The sequence below is a fragment of the Symphalangus syndactylus genome, chromosome 2 (genome assembly GCF_028878055.3).
Source record: "Symphalangus syndactylus isolate Jambi chromosome 2, NHGRI_mSymSyn1-v2.1_pri, whole genome shotgun sequence".
Taxonomy (NCBI): Eukaryota; Metazoa; Chordata; class Mammalia; order Primates; family Hylobatidae; genus Symphalangus; species Symphalangus syndactylus.
The window spans coordinates 88,407,166-88,413,688 of NC_072424.2; the positions used below are offsets into that span (position 1 = coordinate 88,407,166).

The following is a 6,523-nucleotide window of genomic DNA, read 5'->3' on the forward strand; positions in this document are numbered from 1 at the left end:
TATGGGATAACCTGAGAGTGACGTGAGGATGGTGGGCAGTGTTTGGCCAGAGTAGTCAAGAAAGGCCTTTTTGAAAAGGAGACCCCTCAATTTCCAGGCTCCAGGCTGGAGTCCTTTGAGACTCTTTCCCCTCCTTTTCCATCCCTCAAGTGGGTTTGAGCCGGGGTCTTATGTTTCCTGGTGGAAACAGCCTCCAAGATAGCCCCTAATGAGCTTCCTTCTTGGTGTCCATGCCCTTGAGTAGTCTCTTTCCACATAGTCTCAGGGTTGGTCTGTGAGGCCAACAGAACACAGTAGAAGTGATGGTTGTCACTCCCAAGGCTAAGTCATCAGAGACTTCATGCTCCCCTGCCCCGCGCTGTCTCTCTCTCTCTCAGGTTGCTTGCTCTTGGGGAAGTGAGCTGCTATGTTATAAACAACCACATGGCAAGGAACTGAGGCCTCCTGCCAACAGCCATGCACATGAGTGAGCTTGGAAGCAGATTCTGCAGCCCCAGTCAAGGCTTCAGATAACTGAAGCCCCAACTGACATCATGATTACAACCTCATGAGATTCCCTGATTCAGAACCATCCAAGTAAGCTGCTCTCAAATCCTCTTTTTTTCTTTAATGAATGAGGCAATTTATTAACCCAGGATCATTTGTTTTAATGCTTCTTCTTGGCAGCTGCCACCTATCCAGCGATTCTGTCCAGATCTTTCTGACCCCGAGGTGTCAGTTTGTGGCCCCTATCTTGGTCCTTTTCCACCATTTTCAGCCCCTCCAGGGCTTGGAAGACCCAGTGGGCCACACTCTTGGAGACTCGGCTGACATGGCTGGGCAGGACACCATTTGTCTGACATTCTCCGTAGATCTTGGTCATGGAGCCAACCCCAGCGCCACCTTGGCGGTGTAGGTGCTACGTTGTGGAAGCAGCTCGTGTAGAACCAGTTCTTATCTCAGAGAGTAAACTCTTTGCGCTTGGCCAGTTTGGTGGTATCCACCCATTCAGGGACTTTCAGCTTCCCAGACTTTTTGAGGAAGGCTACCAGAGCTCTGATGAACTCCTGCTGATTCATGAATTCTATAGTAACTCCAGGAATCATGACACCTCTGCGCTGCCAGCCAGGGGAACAGCTGTTCTTAAATTCTCAAAAGAACACTTGTTATTTTAAGCCACTTGGAGGTTGTTTGTTACACAGCACTAGATAACAAATACACAATAGATAGCCCTTACACATCAATCTCACTGTACCCTGCAATCCAGACCTCCTGGTCTCGTATGTCCTGTCCAGCATTTAGCCTGCCCAGTACTCAACTGCAGCATCTAGCCTGCCCAGTATTCAACTGTGACACTGTCCCAACCCCTTCAAAGACCATCCACCACCCCATATTTCTCAATCACCTCCAGGAAAAAGGTTAAATCAGCCTGGTTTCTAAGTCTGTCCATAAATCTAATTCTGCAAGCATTTATTGCAAATTTGTGATGTGTTTAGCTTAGTGTTTCATGCTGCAGGGAAAACACAAGAACCATTTATTATAATCCCTGTCCTTGGTGGTGTTGGTAAGATAGACGAATGTCTCTGAAACAATCAGAAGACAGTGCAGAATAGTTAATCAAAGGCTTGTGGGGTTGACAGAAAGTGTTAAGTGAGACGTTGGAGAGCTCCATGTTGGCTGGAGGTGGGGAGCAGGGAGAAGCTGGGGTCTGGGTCAGTCCAGCACAGGCAAGGAAAGAAGGGTAGGGCCCAGACAAGCAGAGGGGCTGAGAGCAGAGGTCGGTTTAGGGAAACAAAGCCTGGGCCAGCTAAAGATGTAGAGGGCCTTGAAAGCCTGGTAGAAGAACCCAGGAGGTGGAGGTTGCAGAATTCACTGCAACCTCCGCTTCCTGGGTTCAAGCAATTCTCCAGCCTCAGCCTCCCTGGGTTATAAATTGGGTGGATTTATAACCCAATCCAGTGGGCAATAAACAGTGCTGTGAACCTATTTAGATCGATGAGATTAAAGGTAGGGAGTGACATGGAAAGAAGATGGAGAGGATAAGAAGGTGGGAAAAGAGATCGGGGCTGGGGCAAAATGAATTTGGAGTGATTTGCCATCACTGAGATGTGAGCACCTGAAGCTAGACAGCAGGAACAAAACCAGGGGCATTGCTCTGATTTGAGGCTGCACAATTGAGGTGTCACCCCCACCCCAGGCCTGGCAGCCGCCTCCTACCTGGGAGAGCATAGATTCTATGAAACTGGAGTCAAGAGCAGGTGAGGCTCCTGCTGAGTCTATAGCAGAGGTGCTTAACCCTCCATGGACACCTGGGGAGATGTGTAAGGGCACTTGGGGGCCAATTTGAAGCACTTTAGCGTAATAGTCTAGTGCAGAAACTGACAGACCTCCTGGCTCTACCCCTCACAGGCTGAGGGACCTTCAGTCAGTCACTTAACTCCCCAGAGCCCCATAATCCTCATCCAAACATGAAGGTAATGAGAGTACCTACTCCATAGGGTTGTTGTGCAGATTCAGCAAAATGAAAAGCACTTAGAACGGTTAACTTCTTTGTTATGCAAATGTTCTTGCACTGACCTGGGTTGCAGTTTAGGCATAAACATTTTTAGTTTCCTGAGTACAGCCAAGATTAAGAATCAAAAATCCAGCCACGCACATTGGCTCAAGCCTATAATCTCAGCACTTTGGGAGGCCGAGGCAGGAGGATCACTTGAGACAAGGAGTTTGAGACCAGCCTGGGCAACATAAGGAGACCCCATCTCTACCAAGAATAAATAAATAAACAAACAAACAGAAACAAAAATATAGCCGAGCATGATGGTGCTTGCCTGTAGTCCTAGCTTCTTGGGAGGCTGAGACGGGAGAATTACTTGAGCCCAGGAGGTCGAGGCTGCAGTGAGCCATGATTGCACCACTGCACTCCAGCCTGGGTGACAGCACAAGACACTGTCTCAAAAACAAGCAAACAAACAAAAAAAAAATAAAAAACAACAACAACAGACCAGGTGCAGTGGCTGATGCCTGTAATCCCAGCGCTTTGGGATGCCAAGGTGGGAGGATCATTTGAGCCTTAGAGTTCAAGACTAGCCTGGGCAACATAGGGAGACCCCATCTCTACAAAAAACGAAAATAATTTAAAAAAAAAATCAGAAATCCACAAGGACAAAGAACTCACCCCCCCCATCCTTCCTACCATCCTCCCTACCATCAGAATAGGAAGTTAAAACTATCACTTCAGACATGCTCTTTGATTCAGATGGTGAGACTTGGCTAGATTATGGCTTTGACTCAGAACCATGGGCAAAGTTCATGATTTGGGAGTTTCTGCAGGAAGCTTGGAGATGTTCAGCTGTTTTAGCTGAACTTGACTCTGAGTTCCAAGTCTATGAAATTCCAAAACTCAAAGCAAAACAAAGGCACCCTCAAGGTTAGGGATCATATGCTATCCATCTCCACTCCCTGGCACCCAGCGTGGCACCCACACTTGCTGGTTGGCTGGAGGAGCGAGGCAGGCCTTAACTCAGTTGGTGTACAGAGCTGACTGGTCTCAGATATGGACCACAGCGGGTAAATTTGATGAAACAAAGACAAAGCCATAAAGGAAACAGGCTTTGTGCCATTTAGGAATGCAAATTAGATTTTCTTCACTGCTGAAGAATTCTCATACTACTAAACCAGGAATATTCAGACACCCACTTTCCACCCCCAGTTTAGGATATTTATATTAACGGAAGACTCAGAGGGAGATGACTTTTTGGTCCTTTGAGTTGGTACAATGCAGATACAGGTGCCATATTTAAAGCACAACTGAAACAGGTGGGCAGCCTCCCAACACCCTTCCAGCCAGTGCTTCTCAAACACTGATGCACACACCACTCACCAGGGGAGCTTGTTCACATGCAGAGTCTAATGTGGTCTGAGGAAGAGCCTAAGATTCTGAATTTCTTTTTTTTTTTTTTTTTTCTTGAGACAGAGTCTCGCTCTGTCATCCAGGCTGGAGTGCAATGGCATGATCTCGGCTCACTGCAACCTCCACCTCCTGGGTTCAAGCAATTCTCCAGCCTCAGCCTCCCGATTAGCTGGAATTACAAGCACCCCCACCACTACCATGCCCGACTAATTTTTGTAATTTTAGTAGAGACGGGGTTTCAGCATGTTAGCCAGGCTGGCCTCGAACGCCTGACCTCAGGTGATCCACCCACCTTGGCCTCCCAAAGTGCTGGGATTACAGGCATGAGCCACCCCACCCAGCCGAGGTTCTGAATTTCTAACAAGCTCCCAGGAGATGGTGATGTTGCTGGCCCAAAGGCCAGCACGTTGAGTGGTGAGGCATCAAAGTCCACTTTGGGATGGAAGCCAGCCCAGGTTTGGCGTATCGCCTGGACAGTAGCCCTGACTTGGGTTAAAAGAATTAACAAATCCCTGCCCACTGGTCACATATTGATCATTTTTTCTGCCTTAAAAATATCCCCGCTGGGTGTGGTGGCTTGGGCCTATAATCCTAGCACTTTGGGAGTTTGAGGCAGGAGGATCGCTTGAGTCTAGGAGTTGGAGACCAGCCTGAGCAATATAGTGAGATCCTGCCTCTACAAAAAGTAAAAAAATAAAAAATTAGCCAGGCATGGTGGCATGCACCTGTAGTCCCAGCTACTTAGGGGGCTAAGGTGGGAGGATCATTTGAGTCTGGGAGGGCAAGGCTGCAGTGAGCAGTGATTGTGCCACTGCACTGCTGGGCGGGCCACAGTGCAAAATCTTATCTAAAAAAAAAAAAAAAAATCCTTAAAGTTGAGAGTCTGAACAGTTTTAATTATCTAATGGGCTCACTGGATTTTCAAATTGTCTTTGTCACTTCTGGTGTGGTTTGGCACTTTGAGCTTTGCTGACTCTGAAATACTCTCCGTAACTGGGAAGGACATATCCATGAACACTCACCCTGCTTGCTGCATAATCAGAGGTATCCTTGGACTCCAGGGCTAGGACAGACCTCTGGGTTGATGATTTAACTGCAGGGCTGGTTAATAAAGGCCCAGCTGGATCTGGAGACTTGCCCCATGTCTCACAGCTGGTGGAAGAGCCAGGAAGATCTGAGTTGTGTTTTCCTGGTATGCTGTTTGGTGGTGGTGGTTTATATAATATCCTGCTTCCATCTCAGGGCACTGGTTTAGTTCAGGAAGCAAACTGGCTCCTTTTCAGGAACCAGAGTCCAAAGGGTAGCCAGTGGTTATCTCAAAATGCCAGGTGAGAAGATGGGAAATGAATGTCTGGCCTCAGACATTTCACCCCACCCTGGATGAGATCTATTAATATTACACTCTCTCAGCACCATACTGAAAGCACTCTCACAGGGTTAATGAGAATGTCAAGCCAGGCTCTAGACAGAGTTTATAGCTAGGCACTGACCAGGGTGTGCTGGTGCACTTTGACCCACTTCCCTGCAGTTGCTCGCTAACCGAGAGTCACGTAGCACACGGACCACCTGCTCCCTCATTGTTCCTATAGAGAGAATCTGTGACACTGGACCTTTTTACTAAAAAATTGCTTAAAGTATTTTTCAGATCCTGCATTCCAGCAGAATGCCTGACGTCAACGAGTCTGCAGAACCCCAGCCCCAAGGTGCCAATCTAGCACAGAAATGTGATTCCTTCATCTCCTTGTCTCATAACTGCACCCATCACTTCTCGACCAATCAGCAACCCCTAGCTCCTCAGCCCCCTACCCACCAAAATTCACTTAAAAAGTCCAGTCTAAAACTCCTTGGGGAGGCAGATTTGAGGTTCCCTCCCACTCCCTTGTTTGGCTGCCTCATGATTATTACACTGTTTCTCTGCTACAACTCCCACCATTTCTGTGTATTGGTCTGTTACTGTCCAATGTGCAGTTGAACCTGGTGGTCCTATAAACAGTGCCTCTCCTTTAAGCACTGTGTACTGTTATTTACGGTACAATTATTGATTAAAGTCTAAATGTCCCTCATTTAGACTAGAAGCTTCCTGAGGGCAAGATCAGTGCTTCTTTGTATTCACCATTGCATCTCTATCACTTGATGCAGCACGTAGCAAGTGGGTGTTCAATACATATGTGTTGAATAAATAAATAAATGCACAAGATCCAAGCCTTATGCTATATGCCAGTCATTATTCAATTGTTTATATGGGCTGGGTGCAGTGGCTCATGCCTGCAATCCTAGCACTTTGGGAGGCCAAGGTAAGCGGATCACTTGAGCCCAGGAGTTGGAGACCAGCCTGGGAAACATGGCAAAACCCTGTCTCTACAAAAAACACAAAAAATTAGCTGGGTGCGGTGGTGCACACCTGTAGTCCCAGCCACCTGGGAGGCTGAGGTGGGAGGATCTCCTAAGCCCAGGAGGTCAAGGCTGCAGTGAACTGTGATCACACAACTGCACTCCAGCCTGGGCAACAGAGTGAAACCATGTCTCAAAAAATTGTTTATAAATATTTACTCTTTCTATTCTTATAAGTTTATGAAAACAGGTGGTATTATTATCCCTTTCACATAGAAGGAAACTAAGGCGTAAGGTGCATAA

General features: G+C 47.3%; 1 pseudogene; it reads right to left on the bottom strand.

Annotated features, from left to right (window-relative positions):
• Positions 1-646: 646 nt before the first annotated feature.
• On the bottom strand, positions 647-5,467 carry LOC129462258 (small ribosomal subunit protein eS19-like; annotated as a pseudogene).
• Between the last annotated feature and the right edge of the window lie 1,056 nt (positions 5,468-6,523).